Source organism: Caretta caretta, chromosome 10 (assembly GCF_965140235.1).
Source record: "Caretta caretta isolate rCarCar2 chromosome 10, rCarCar1.hap1, whole genome shotgun sequence".
Taxonomy (NCBI): Eukaryota; Metazoa; Chordata; order Testudines; family Cheloniidae; genus Caretta; species Caretta caretta.
Genome location: NC_134215.1, coordinates 43299179 through 43315035, shown reverse-complemented (window position 1 = coordinate 43315035; position 15857 = coordinate 43299179).

Sequence of the window (15857 nt, the reverse complement as noted above, 5' to 3'; positions counted from 1 at the left end):
ACTTTTAACAAAATGAGAAGGAGCCCAGCATTCATTTGGGAAAATCCTGCAACAATGATTCATTCTTAGGTAAACAAAAAGTAAACACCCATACCACAGTGTCTTGGGCAGTGTCCTTTGCCTCAGTTTCCCACCTTGCTGGGTGAAAGTGTGACAGAAGAATGTCCCTTTAACACGCCCCTCCCCTCACCTGCCACCGCACCCCATTCATGGTTGGATGTCCCAGGTCAGCCAAGTCCCAGAATCCAGGGCTGCATTCAGGTGGTTTCACCTTCCCCGCGGAGGGGTGTCAAGTGACACCTCTGCCGCTGCCTGCCCTTGCTGCTGTTCACCTCTGTGACCACCACCTCTGCCACTATTGCTTCCCGCTAGCATCCCTGCTGCCACTCGCCTTTAGCTGCGATGCCCTGTTCTGAGGCTCCGCCCCTTAGGCCAGTTTTAATGATCACACTGGGCCACTGCCGCAGGGAACCTCCCTGCTACTGAATCCTCTGCTTTGCCTTTCACCACAACACTGTCCCCTTACACCAGCGATTTCAGTTGTAGTAAACACTGAGCAGAAACAAGGGCACGCAGCTCACTCTGATCAGCTCTGTCTTGAAACCCTGGAGAAAGGATCAAAAGGCATCTAAGACCATTGAATAGAGACCATGCCACCAGATAAGAACACCAACACCTGTCCCTGTCCCCCTTTCCCCCTGCCTTTCACTTGGATAGAGCATCCCTACCTTCCCACCCCCACCACTTAGCAAGTGAGGTTCAGTTAGGGTGACCCTCCTCAGATAGTGCATGTAAAGTACAGTTCTGCTGCCCTTGACTCATGCAATAAGGATAACGATATTTCGTTAGCCTGCATCCAAGACTAAAGTGAATTTTAACCCAAAACATTAATCAGTTTGGCACAGCAGGTCTCTCTGCTGATCCTCTAGGCAGAGCAGATGTCTATGCAAATACGGTCTGCTCCTGAGCAGTCTCTTCCCCCAGTTCCTCAGTAGAGGGCACGGGAGAGCTCACTCAGAACGTGGCTGCAAAAGCCATGTGCAGAGCAGGCCTTACAAGCTAAAGTCAATGGCCACACATGAAGGTGCAACAGTTTAATGAACCTGGTATAAATTGACACCTGTCATTATATCAGTACGCGCAGACGGGATCTCAGAGGAGCGTACTCACAAAGCACAGCACTCCCTCTGGTGGGGCAGGGATGTACCAGGATCCCCATCAACACCATGTGGCCAGTGGTCCCACTTATCCACCAGTCTTCTTCTTCTTCTTCTTGTCTGTTGAGTTTGTAAGCTCTGGGACAGGGCCTGCGGTTCCCTCTGCATCTGTGCAGCACTTACCACCTGTGGTTACTGATGTGCCATAACTCACATTGGAAAAACTAGTGGGGCGTAAATGGGGGACTGGAAAATCAATACAGCCTTTGGAGACACATTTCCCTGTGCCCTGAAATGTGGACTACTATCGTTTACACCAGGACACAGTAAATTGGTGCCATTCTCATTCAGACGCATTTTACACCTAGTGGTGTAAATGATGACACCAGCATCAGGGAAACAGGAAATCTGGCTCTTGATCGCCTGCAAAATGTAATCTTTCCCCAAATCTTAGCCAGATGATTTCTCTGAAATAGGCCAGTATACAGGGAGTCTGCCAGGCTGGTAACAGCAACTGAAGTTGGCTTGATAGCATGAGCCTTGCTCCACTGGTTCTAGGTTGTTTATGGCCCACAGGCAGGCCCAGACGGGTAATTCGTGTGAAATGAGATGACCAGATACCATGGGATGGACCAGCAATAGGAAAGAGGCAGGTTATCCATGCGCAGCACATTGGGCCAGATCCTCAACTGGCATACATCAGCGTGGCTGGTAGAGATGCCAGGTGAGGGTCCCACCCATTGCCTCTCCCCAGAGAGATTCAGCTCTTGGTGGGTTTTGCCCAGCTGACATGTACAATGCAACATGAAGAACTTCTCCAATTTAAGAGACGTTTCCTGCCCTAGGCCCTGCTTCTCCGCTCTGCTGCATGGTTACAGCTCCACTCCCCTGGCACAGGAAGCTCTCTACCCAGAGTAAACTCCCTCTGTGCAGGAGACAGACCTGTCTCAGAAGCTGACCCTGGACTGTGGAACAGGCTCTCCCAGGAACGAGGGACCATCCAAACCTCCCCGCCTCCCACTGCAACGACCAGGTACGTGTCTTGGGCCTGCCTTCTCTAGTCCAGGCACACAGCAAGGTATATTATATACAAAATTCCCTAACTAGACACTCCACACACTTCTCCTCTCTAGGAGAGGAGAGAACAAACACCATAGTGACAGATGTTAGCCATGCTGCTTACTGCATGACTGCAAGGCACTCAGGTACTATGGTGATGAGTGCGGTATTAGAACCTATAGACACCAGACCAGAGCACTCAGGCCTGTACAACTCCATTGCCTTCGGCAGAGCCGCTCCATGTACATCTCCCACAGCAGAGCAGAGAGCCAGAGGCCCTGTGTCTCAGGGTACAGCTTCACTGGCGTGGGAAATGCACATTCCAGCAGGAGGACACATACCCACGGGCACACTCAAACCAGACAAGCAGCTGTAGCAGAGCTACCGGAGCCCAATCCCATCTGAAACGCTAGGTACATACTCGGGACCACTAGCCACGCCCACCACTTGTGCTGCTGCAGCTGCACATGGATGGTTAGTGTGTTAGCTCCATCAGAGGTAGCGCTGGGATGTCTCCTGTTAAGGGAAATCATGCCTCACCAATCTACTAGAAATCTAAAGGGAAATCATGCCTCACCAATCTACTAGAATTCTTTGAGGGGGTCAACAAGAATGTGGACAAGGGGGATCCAATGGATATAGTGTATTTAGATTTTCAGAAAGCCTTTGACAAGGTCCCTCACCAAAGGCTCTTAAGCAGAGTAAGCAGTCATGAGATAAGAGGGAAGGTTCTCTCATGGATTGGTAACTGGTTAAAAGATAGGAAACGAAGGGTAAGAATAAATCGTCAGTTTTCAAAATGTAGAGACGTAAATAGTGGTGTCCCCCAGGAGTCAGTACTGGGCCCAGTCCTATTTAACATATTAATAAATGATCAGGAAAAAGGGGTAAACAGTGATGTGGCTACATTTGCAGATGATATAAAACTACTCAAGACAGTTAAGTCCCAGGCAGACTGCGAAGAGCTACAAAAGGATCTCACAAAACTGGGTGACTGGGCAACAAAATGGCAGATGAAATTCAATGTTGATAAATGCAAAGTAATGCACATTGGAAAACATAATCCCAACTATACATATAAAATAATAGGGTCTAAATTAGCTGTTACCACTCAAGAAAGAGATCTTGGGAGTCATTGTGGATACTTCTCTGAAAACATCCACACAATGTGCAGTGACAGTCTAAAAGGTAAACAGAATGTTGGAAATCATTAAGAACGGGATAGATAATAAGACAGAAAATATCATATTGCCTCTATATAAATCCATGGTATGGCCACATCTTGAATACCACGTGCAGATGTGGTCGCCCCATCTCAAAAAAGATATATTGGACTTGGAAAAGGTTCAGGAAAAGGCGGCAAAAAATTATTAGGGGTATGGAATGGCTCCCATATGAGGAGAGATTAATAAGACTGGGACTTTTCATCTTGGAAAAGAGATGTCTAAGGGGGGAGATATGATAGAGGTGTATAAAATCATGACTGGTGTGGAGAAAGTAAATAAGGAAGTGTTATTTACTCCTTCTCATAACACAAGAACTAGGGGCCACCAAATGAAATTAATAGTCAGCAGGTTTAAAACAAACAAAAGGAAGTATTTTTTCACACAATGCTCAGGCAACCTGTGGAACTCCTTGCCAGAGGATGTTGTGAAGGCCAAGACTATAACAGGGTTAAAAAAAAAAACTAGATAAATTCATGGAGGATAGGTCCATCAATGGCTATTAGCCAGGATGGGCAGGGATGGTGTCCCTAGCCTCTGTTTGTCAGAAGCTGGGAATGGGGGACAGGGGATGGATCACTTGATGATTACCTGTTCTGTTCATTCCCTCTGGCGCATCTGGCATTGGCCACTGTTGGAAGACAGGATACTTGGCTAGATGGACTTTTGGTTTGACCCAGTATGGCTGTTCTTATGTTCTTATGTTCTCCTCCAGCTGGAATTTCACTCCGGCTCCAGTGTGGACGTATCCTTAAAGCGGCAGCAGCAGTCTTAGCAGGGGTCTTTCCTTCCTTTCCCCATTCAGTGCTTTGTGCTTCCCCACTTTCCAGCTCCTTCCCCAAGGACTCCAACGATTTCAGTAACACCACAGATGGGCTGCGGTGAGGCTGTCACATTAAGCAGTCTCCAGCTCGCACACCAACTTAAAGGGGCCCATGGGAATCTGGCACCCAATTCCTATCAACAGCTCCTGGGAGCTGGGCCTGGCACTGCCTTAGGGGCCTTTGAAACACCCAGCCCAGAGTACAGCAAGACTCTCTCATGGTAATAAAATTTAGCCCCACTTACCCCTCAGATTATCAGGAAAGGAAATGCCATCAACTTGCTTCACTGCATCCATCCATGTCTCTACAAACCATTTTTCATTTTCTGAGAATTCAGCTCTTTTTTGGGGTTAAGCCCCTTCTCTTCTTCCAAGGTGCAATGGGCAAGGGCAGGCCATCATCCATTGCTTTCCTTCCAGCTGACTCTCACATCTGTGGCAATGGGCAAACTCTCCCAGAAACTCCACAGTTTATTGGCTTTGGGGAGTCTAATGTTGAGGAAGCCAGTCAGCCAATTGTGCCTTTAATTTATTTCCAATGATTTTACCTGAGGCAGAGAAACAACCGAGGTAAATAACTGAGCTGGCCTTGTTTATTAGTAAGGCTAAGATTTTGTCATACATATTTTTAGTAAAAGTCATGTACAGGTCACGGGCAATAATGAAAAATTCATGGAAGCCCGTGACAGCTCTGAGCTGCGGAGCAACCCCGGCACCTGCGGCAGCTGGGAGCTCCTGGGGGCCCCTCTGCCCGTGGCTGCTGGGAGCTCCAGGGCACTGCTGCCCCCGCAGGAGCTGGGAGCTGCAGGGCACCCCCGCTGCCCACTGCGGCTGGGAGCTCAGGCCTCTCCAGTTCCCAGCCACCACAGGCGGCAGGGGCACCCTGCAGCTCCCACACAGGCTCACGTCACGAAGGTCTCAGATTCTGTGACAAAATTGTAGCCCTGTTTATAAGCGACGTTCATTCTTGGGCTTGAACTCCAATTAATGCCCACTGCAGCTGATCGCAGGTCACAAGCCTGAACACTCCATATTCCAGGTCTTATTCCAGGTCTTAAAGGGGAAACAGCCACACGTAAGCAATAAACTTCCTAAGGCTCCATGTACTCCACATCGTGGGAGCCTGCAGAGTTTATAAAGTGCTGGCTCACTAGTGACATTCCTACAAGACTGCACAGTATCAAAGCAAAGAACGGTGCTACTTCCCAGCTACCCTACCCCAAAGGTACAGATGAACACAGCCGAATGGACCAACTCCAGGGAGCGTGCTCGAAATAGGACATGCCAGGAAATACTAGCAAGACTAGGACACCTTTAAATTTTCAGGTTTCAGAGTAGCAGCCATGTTAATCTGTGTTCGCAAAAAGAAAAGGAGTACTTGTGGCACCTTAGAGTCTAACCAATTTATTTGTGCATAAGCTTTCGTGAGCTACAGCTCACTTCAAACACTCCTATCTCATCAACTCCTCATCCGATTAGCCTCCAGCCACCCTCCAAAACCTCACTCTAGCAGAGACCCCCGTAAGGAAAAGATCTGGGGAAGTGGTTTTGTTCCAGAAAAGTTACAGAGGGAGGCAACTGTCAAAATTAGCCCTACAGTAGAAAGAAAGTTATTATTGCCACAGCTATGGGGCCATCACCCGTAACAAATCGTGTGTGTTTAGAAACTGTACGCACATGTACACACACTGTGTATATTGTTAATGATACTGTGAGAGGTGGGGGGTGTGTGATGTACTCAGAAGTGCGTGCGTGCGTGTATGTGTGTGTGTTAAGCGGGTATGTTTTCACAGCATGTTGCAAACTGCTGGCTCACTTCCAAAGGCCTTTGGCAAAGCTGATTTGCTGTGTCTATCTGACCTTTAAGTATTTCCAGGCAAGGACTGATAGTTTTATATGGAAAATGGAAATTAATTTATACAGCATGAAGCTCCATTTAATTCACAACTAAACCCAAAGGCAAAATGTACTTATCTTTTATCATCTTAACCTGAGCTGGGAATTATTGATTCCTGCTGCTTGTTGCACTGCGAAATACATTTGTCCTTCCTTCCCGACTTTGGTAATTACTTTTTTAATCTCATTTCTGATATATGGAGGTTTTGTACAAACATTATCAGCATTTCTTTTGCAATTTGCATTTGCCAGTCCTCCTGCGTGTGCATGCGCCCAGACACACGCGGGTATCCTGTCTCGTCCGTGGGGGAAGAAGGACACACCCCTGCACATGCACAGGCCCACACACTGGTCTCCAGCCCATCAGCAAGGGGAAGGGATGTAGGAACCCTATAAGGACAGTTCCCCATGTACATCTCAGGACCCATCCCCTTCCTGCTGCGGTGTGGTGGCATGAAAGCCCAGGGCAGAGAAACGAGTTCAATCCCCCCCTCCCTCCCACAGGGCCTCCCCTCCAGACACCCAACACTGAGCTCTCCCTGCCTGCACAGCCCCATGCTAACACTCCTTTGCCAAGAGCTCAGCGGGCCTGCTAGACCGTGGAGAGCTGTCTACCCATCTCTGTGTGCCAGGCACCCAGTCCCCAGGAGAGCCCCGGGCTTCATACCACAGCATCTTCCCCAGATGGCTGGCTGCCCCACTAGTGACCCCACACACTCAGCAGTGTCTGAGGCCAGGATCCCCACAGGTGGCTATCACCCAATGAGATCAGTTAGACAACTAAATACCCTGGAGGATCTGGGCCTGAACATCTAACCCCCACATCCTGCCCCAGCTCCCCTCTCCTACCCCCTGCCCCTTTCGTGGGCAGCCAAACCCTGCCATGGAGCTTTCTTTACACACAGGTATAGCCCCTCCATGCAGGCTAGTCCACCCCCACCCCCACTCCCAAGTCTGGGACCATGCCCTGCTGCTCAGGGCAGCCAATCAGCCGACTCAGAAGGAGGCACAGCTTCCTGCACCTCTGCTAACCAGCCCCCTGGGTGATTCAGCAAAACCAGGGTGCTGCCCTTTAAATGGCTTGGAGGACCTAGCAGGTTCTGGATCTGTGCCAAGGGGCCCTCGGCCGTAAGGGCTAGTGGGGCAGATGGGGGGGTTGTGGTAGAGAGTCAATTTCCCCCCCTCTCCATGACTCAGAGCTCAGGGTTAAGCATGAGACAAAGTTTATGCCCAACCCAAAGGGGAGGGAGCAAAGAAAAGGAATTTGCAGCCGTTCCAGATGTGAGTGGAATTGCTGGGCATTGCTCCGGGAAGGTCCCAGCACCAGGTGAGAGCACCCAGGCCTGGGCCTCTACCACCATCCCCACATGGGCCTCTGAGCCCTGCTGACTTACACCACAGGGGCTGGAGACGCCTTCCTACCCCCCCCCCTCCTGCCTAGCAACACCACAGGCGTGGGAGGAAAGCTCTGAGCACTGCACATGTCCAGCCACATGGCAGTGGAGGTGACCCAGTTATGGCCTGCAGCTAGCTAAAGGGTCTCCGCCGCACTCCCTGTTCACTGCGCAGAATGGGCATAACCCAGGGGCCTGAGCAGAGAGGCGATGAGCTGAGGGCTCCAGGAGACCTGCTCCACCCACCCACCCCGGTGTCCCCAGGACAGTCAAGTTGCTAATGACGCCAACCCGCCAGGCCCCCGGCTGTTCAGGAATGGGGAGCGAGGGACAGCAAATGGGTGGGGAATTGGGCCGTAGATGGTAATGGGGCCTAAGCAGGATTCTAACACCGTGAACTGCTGGCCAGCAGGTGTGCAGATCATGGCCCCTCTCATGCCATCCAGCTCCCCACACCCTCAGGCTCCTGTCTCTAGCCTCTGGGAGAACTCAGAGGACAGAAAACAGCTGCAGTGAAGGATGGGCACAAGGAAGCCCCTCTGAAAGCTGCCGCAAACCTAGCCAGGCCCACTCAGCCCAGATGTGGCCCCAGTCCAACAGCTCCGGGGACACACAACTCTCGTGACTGCTCAAAGCAAGGTGGAGGGCTTGGGAAGTTCAGACATGGTCTGAGGCACTGGGAGGACAGGACAGAGCAAACCCCACAGGGCTGGAGACAGGAGTCTAAGACCCACAGTGGGGGCAGAGAGAAGAGATGGCCCTAACTGAGCTCTAGGGAAAACACTGCCAGCCACTGGGACCAACCAGGGAGACACAGGGCACCAGTGCTGGCAAAGGGAGGTTTGGAATGGATGGAGACAAACAGACTGAGGGGCACTGGCAGAGTTGTGGGAGGGGGGACTCAGGCACAGCGAGGGGTGGGCTGCAGATCAGGATTGAGGAGCATTAGCAGAGCTGGGCAGACGACACAGAGTCCACGGCTGGAATAGTGGGTGGAGGAGGGGTATCGATCAGGAAGGTACTGGCAGAGCTGTGTGGCCAGGGGCTGAGCCTGGAACAACATGGGACACTGCAGGTCCAGTCTGAGATGCACTGGGTGACTTGCAGATGTGTGAGGGTTCCGAGCACTGGAAATACCAATAGCCAGACCCCTAGCAAGCCAGTCCCATCTGCTGAGGCACTGTCAGCCCTTTAGCCGGTTAACTGGAGCAATGCAGCCGCAAAGCAGCCCTGGGTCCCTGGGGAGGAGAAAAGAGGATTTGGCATCATTATGCCAAGCAGGAAACACTTCCTTGCCCTCCTCCAAAGAGCACCAGGGAAGCACGAAGAGCTGAGGTCAGGGCAGGGCCAATGCCCAGGGGCACCGCTCGTATTTATGCACACAGCACCAGCCAGAGACAGCAACAGAATCACTGATGATCTCTGGTGCATAGCAAGGCAGGGGTCAACCCAGAGGGGAGGGAGCAGAGAGGAAACCTGCTCGGGGAGGGTTGGTGAGCACATGTGAATGTGAATGTGTGTGCACGTGTGTTCAAGTATGTTCGTGCCTATGCATGGGGGAACAAATGTACGTGTGCCTGCATGAGCTTGTACACACACCAGTCCTCCCTGAGCCATGCCTTGCATTTGTGTAACGTGCGTAGCAGCATGTGGGTGACATGGCAAAGTGGCCAGGCCCCATAGCTAAGGCATAGGGTTGCCAATGAGCAAAGGCACAGACACCATCAGGGAATTCATTGCCAAACGGGCAGATGCCCCCCGCCCCCAGTTTGCACATACAAGCAGCGGTGGCCTCTGGCACATGGACGTGCCCAGGCCTGACAATGTGTGTTGCAAACAGTTCAATACATGCACCCCCACTCAGAACCACCTGCCAACAGCAGGTCTTCCCCCACCCTCCCGCAACCCTCCTGCTCAGACCCCAGTCACAGAACTAGCCCCAGCCTCCCTTTTTTGGGAGCAGGCCGGGCCTGATGCCCAGTGGGGTGGTTCTGGGTCCAGCCAGGAGAGGGCAGTGGTGCCCAGTTGCACTCCAGGTAACACACCGCAGCGGTGCGCCCAGGTGAGAGCAGCCGACACAGAGAGAAAGGGGCCTGGGGTGGGCGGGGGAGAGAGGAACACACTAAGGATTTCCCAGGGAGTGGGAGGAACGTGCCTGACATTCTGGGCTGGTGCATTCCTGGAGGCAGCGGCCATGCTCCAGCTGCTGGTGATTCTATATAGGCATGCCACAGGCCTGAGGGATGGTATAGGGCAGGGGGAAGGAGGGGATAGGGGAGTGGGGCAGGAGGAGGGGGATGTGGAAGTGAGGGAAAGGGGTGGGGCAGGGGACAGTGGGGAGAAGAAGGGGGAAGGGATGGGGAAGAGACTGGGATAGGGGAACAATGGGGTAGCGGGAGCCTGGCATGCAGCATCCCCTCAATGGCAGCAGCACCTGGGGCTCCCCAGTTAAGCAGGCCCTTCCCCCCTCCAGCACTGGCAGCCCAGGTACCATTCCAGCCGGGGGGACAGAGCCAGAGGAACCGGCTTCAGCGCATGTGTGTCCCGTCCCGTGTCCCCCCCCACCAAATATATCACTCAAACTATGCCTCTGGTTTTAAAGGTCAAATGGAAACCGTAGGGGGCTCAGATAAGCAAATAATTCCCCAGCAAAAGCCTGTTTCCTATTTGGGGTGAAACCTGCGGGGCGGAAACAAAGCAGAGTCCAAGCAGTAAATCCCCCTGCCTTGTGTCCTCAGCTCCCAGGAAGTCAACCTGAACACACACCGCAGAGGACAGTGCCTTGTAACCCACTGGTGGTCCCAAGGCCCCTCCATGCCCCAGCCTATCAGGCTGTTACAGGGCCAGCTGGGCTGCCGCAGTTCACGCTTTTAACTCTGGCTGTCCCCAGCTCAAGTCCAAGATGGCAGCCATCCCAGCTGCTTTCCTGGAGGAGCCGTCTGTGCACTGGTGAAAGGAGAGGAACACAACTGCAAGCAAGAAACCCTATTAACTCTAAACTAAACCCAGGTAGCACCAGGGGAGCAGGCAACATTCAAAGCAAAGTTTGATGGGGGTCACAGCGTTCATTATCCCACTCCTAGACGCCTATGGGGTACCAGTGGACCTGTCCATAGCTGCACAGGTCCGGGTCCTCCCGCTTCCTGCCTTCCATTGATCAGCAAGGGCTGAGCACCTACTGGCGCTTGCTAAAAGCCGGGAGATGGATCCGGAGGGCAACAGGTTGTTGTAATCATAGTGGAGCATGTAATCCCCTGCCTGGTACATCTGTCAGTCCTATCACTCGCCCCGCAGTGCAGAGAGAGTTCGTGGGTGCTGCGTGAGTCAGAACGCATCAGGCTGCTTCGTGCTACCCTCCGGCACGTCGGGAACAGCACAATCAAGAGCTGTTCCTGATGAGGGCCCAAGGTAAAACTCAGGTGCCCTGGTCTCCATGCAAAGAGAAGTAGATCGATCCCAGCCAGGTCACAACATGCGTGCAGGCTGGTCTGACCGAGCTACATGCCCGCCCCAGACTGCCCCACTCCTGCACGGGTCTGCAGCATTTAGAACCCAGTCGCAGCCAGGTCTGTCACATTGCCCGCTGTTCTCTTAGCCAACCACCAGAGAGAATCACACTCTGGAGCAGCTCTTGGACAGAGAGGGCAGTCCAAAAACGCCGCTGGGGACCCATGATTCTGACCATCTAACTGCTGTTTGGGAAGGGGTTATGTATGCCATGTCCCCCTCTAGTGACTGGTCCATACAGGGCATAACAGCTTACTGCTGCTACTGGTTACTCCTTCAGCTTATGCAGTAGAGCTCTGTGCTGTAGATCTAAAAGGCTGCAATAGAGCCATAGAGACTGCTGATATGCAGTAGAATCAATGTGGTGCCATATGATGGCCTTTTGGGGATTTCCCCCCCAACATTTTCTTTCTTTAAAGATAGGGAGGTGGTGTTGCCTAGTGGAGTGAGCACTGGATGGGGACTCAGGAGACCTGGGCTCTATTCCTGGTAGTACTGCCATTGGCCTGCTTGGTGACCTTGGGCAAGTCACTTCTTTGCTCTGTGCCTCAGTTTTCCCATGTGTAAAATGGAGATAAATCTACTGACCTCCTCTGAAAAGAGCCTGGAGATCAGTAGGTGACAACATGGTATGAAAGAGCTAGGTATTATTATTATAAAAAAAAACCTAGGAAATCATGTTATAAAATTTTTCATTTAAGGTTGCAAAGTCAAGACCTTAAGAGTTAGGCAAGGTGAACCAAGGTTGTCCGTGCAATTTCCATTCAGCCCCTTTGTCCATATATGTTATGATACAGCCTGTAATTACATGATCACACAGGATGTGCTGTAGAGAACCCCTGCCTCAGTCAGTGCACCAGCTGGACAATGAACCAGGCAGGAGGTTTTAAGGAGAGCAGGGAAGTTCTCTGTAGTTAAAGCTGGGACCCGGGAGGGTCAGTGTCTGTTTCTGGCTTTGCCATGGAACTCCGCTGTGATTCATTCATTCTAAGGCAGACGGGACCATTAGTCTGACCTCCTGGATGATGCAGTTGTTGGGCAAGATTGAGCTTACTGCATATGTACAAGGGAGCCCAGTTCCGGCTGCATGGCAACCTTAATTCTGGCACTTCTTAGCCTTTGAGCTCTTGACTTACCTGCTGCAGCTAGAATGTTCTGTGATGGCAGGGTTGTTTTAATACAATGTTGCATACTGGCCCCAGGCTCTGGCCAGGTTCTCATTATAAACCCTGCCCTAGCAAGCTCACAGGGAGAGCCCACAAGAGAAATTTAAACCAAAGGGGGGTGGAGGGAGCCACAACATGCTGTGGCTGCCCCTTTGTGAAATAAGCCAGACTCCAGACCTTCCCAGTGAGCGCTCCTGGGGCAGCCGGAACCCACCCCCGTCGGGCTCCTTCCACTGTCTTTTATGCCTCACTCGTTACAGTTGGTGGAAGTAGCTCACGTACCAGCTGCTGAATAAGAACCATGAGCATGTTTATGGGGATCCCACCATCGCCCAGCCCCATAAAGGCCCCGCATAATCCTGCCAAGGGCTTTATTTCTAGCCCAAATGTCTTTGCATGCACCTCATTGGACAGCAAGCTGGTGCCAAGTTCTAGCACCTTTAGAAAGCCATTTTTAAGTTATCTGAGTGCAAAAAAAAAAAAAAAAAAAGCATTTCAGTACAAAAACTGGCTTACCCGGCAGCTGGCCTTTCTCCCAGCTGGGTAACCCCAAGAGGATGGGATAGGAACTGGTCTGCAGCAAAGTTTCCAAAGACATGGGCCTGTGAAGCTTTCTCTGGAGGAGAGCAACAGGACCCTGTCATGGAGTTGTTGAGAACTAGGTTGGACCCAGCCCTGCCTAAGGGGCTGCAGGGAATGATTGGCTGGGACATGGCCTTCCACCACTAACTGCTTCCCCTCTCGGCCAGTTCTCCTGCCCTAGTCGCTACTTGAGACCCACCCTGCCCCAGTCGGGTTCCTGCTGTTCTGTCCCATGCCAATTGCTCCCTCATTCCACTTCCTACTCTCACATATTCTGCACTGCACCCCTTGCATTCAGGGCCACTTCCAGGGGTGGGCATGTGTGACGTTGTTGACATGAACTGTGACCCTATAGATCATTGTAGCAACCATTGCTATATATTTGCAGCAAATATTGTACAAAGGTTGTCATGTGAGGTGTATATGAAATCAGGGGGAGGGATAGCTCAATGGTTTGAGCATTGGCAGGCTAAACCTAGGGTTGTGAGTTCAATCCTTGAGGGGTCCATTTAGAGATCGGGGCAAAAATAAAATTGGGGATTGGTCCTGCTTTGAGCAGGGGGTTGGCTTAGATGACCTCCTGAGGTCCCTTCCAACCCTGATATTCTATGAAAAGGTAATAATTTGCTAGTTATGATTATTCTGTCTGTATGTGTGCATCATTTTTGTAGGTGAAGTTATGAATATTGGCTATGTACTTGTATCTCAATGTGTTTGATTCTAAGTAGCATTAGTAAAGCATTTGGTCAGCTTCTTGGAAAGGAATTTGCAGATTAAGGGCACAATCAAGAAACACTTAACTGACAATGGACCTTGGGAGACTCCAATCCACTTGAGAAGTCTTCCTGGGAACGTTCAAGGTAGAATCATGGAATCATAGAATATTCGGGTTGGAAGAGACCTCAGGAGGTCATCTAGTCCAACCCCCTGCTCAAAGCAGGACCAGTCCCCAACTAAATCATCCCAGCCAGGGCTTTGTCAAGCTGGGCCTTAAAAACCTCTAAGAATGGAGATTCCACCACCTCCCTAGGTAACCCATTTCAGTGCTTCACCACCCTCCTCGTGAAATAGTGTTTCTAGGGTGACCAGACATCCCGATAAAATCAGGACTGTCCCAATTTTTAGGTCTTTGTCCCACATCCTGACCGATGCATGGTCGGGATGCCATTTGTCCCCGTATTGCGGCTTTGGCCGCTCCGGCTTTTTTTTTTTTTTTTTTTTTTTGGTGCTTCCCCCATGTGTCCCAGTATTTTCTCCCTTACATCTGGTCACCCTATGTGTTTCCTAATGTCCAACCTAGACCTCGCCCACTGCAACTTGAGACCGTTGCTCCTTGTTCTGTCCTCTGCCACCACTGAGAACAGCCAAGCTCCATCAAGGTAGCAAGTGAGCAACGGCTGCTCTCCCTGTTAAAGAACTGAGTCATGTGACTTGCCCATGTGACTCCAAACTCCACCTTGCTGCTGTGATTTTCCACAGTAAGAACAAAGGGGTGTCCTTCCACCTGGCAGAGGAAAAAAGGCCCTGGAAACCTCCTCCATTTTGTCTTCAATCCTGCTTCTGACCTCTGGAGGAACTTTGCTACATTGAAGCTCTGAACAAAGGACTGAATGATCCATCCAAGCTGTGGATGTACTTCAGAGACTTGATTTGAACCTGCAGTTTATTCCGTCACTGCTACAAGCCTGAATGAAGAACTTTGCCATTTCTGTATGTAATTGATTCCATTTAACCAATGTTAGCTCTCATCTATATTTCTTTCTTTTTATGAATAAACCTTTAGATTTTAGAGTCTAAAGGATTGGCAACAGTGTGATTTGTGAGTAAGATCTGATTTGTATATTGACCTGGGTCTCGGGCTTGGTCCTTTGGGATCAGGAGAACCTTTTTTCTTTTACTGGGGCATTGGTTTCCATAACCATACATCCCCATAATGAGTGGCACTGGTGGTGATACTGGGAAACTGGAGTGTCTGAGGGAATTGCTTGTCTGACTTCTGGTTAGCCAGTGGGGTAAAACCGAAGTCCTCTCTGTTTGGCTGGTTTGGCATGCCTTAATAATAAAGCAAACCCAGCCTTGGACTGTGACTGCCCTGCTCTAAGCAATTTGTCCTGAATTGATACTCTCAGTTGTGTCCTGCCAGAGGCAGCATCATTACAGCGTGTCTTATCACTGGTCTCTTTTTGATCTGCTTTGCCAGACATTTTTGCTCCACTGGTTGGGCTTGCCTGCTCTGGGGGTGAGGGGTGGGAGGACACCAAAAATGTTTGCTGCCTAGCTCGAAATACGGCTCAGACTGCTCCTGCAGTCATTACTGCTTTGCTTGGGCCATGGCCACTCCCTGCGTGGCAGCAATCCCAGCGCCGGTGGACGAAGCGTCCCCATGGGATGTGCCTGGACTGTGGGTGCAGGAGATAATAAGCGCTGCACACCAGTGGCTCTGTACAGCAGCAGCGCTAGGCATGTGCAATCCATGCTGCCACAGGGGCCCCAGGAAAGCTAGATCCAGCCCCGCTGGGCGTCAGCTGCTCTGTGCCCCACAGCTCGCGATGGCACCCTTTGCACAGCCTGACTTGGCATGAACTGTCCATGCAAGGTCATTGGCAGGGGCCCTGGAATTGAGCTTTGCAAGGCAGGCTGGTACCAGCTGGGGCAGAGCAGTGAGATGTCAGGGTCTCAGCAGGAGAGATCGAGCCCAAGCCCGAGCCAGTTCCCACTCTGATGGCCCACACACAAGGAAGCCCAAGAGAGATTTCCTTGGAGTATCTGGAATCATGAAAGATGCCTCATCAAAAAGCAACAAGGGAAAACTGTGCCTGCCGTGGGAGAATGGAGAGACACAGCAGACAGTGCTGTGCTATGGAACAACCCGCCCCTGGGGCAGGAGTGGTCAGGACCCGGATTAGCCCCCAGCCCCTAGCCAGGGTGGGGTGGGCCTACTCCAGCACATGCCTTTTTCTTACACATTGGCACAACTTATCATGCCAGTAAAACCTGATTGAACTGAACTGGGATTGTGCGTATGCATGGAGATGAGTGTGAGCAGCGTG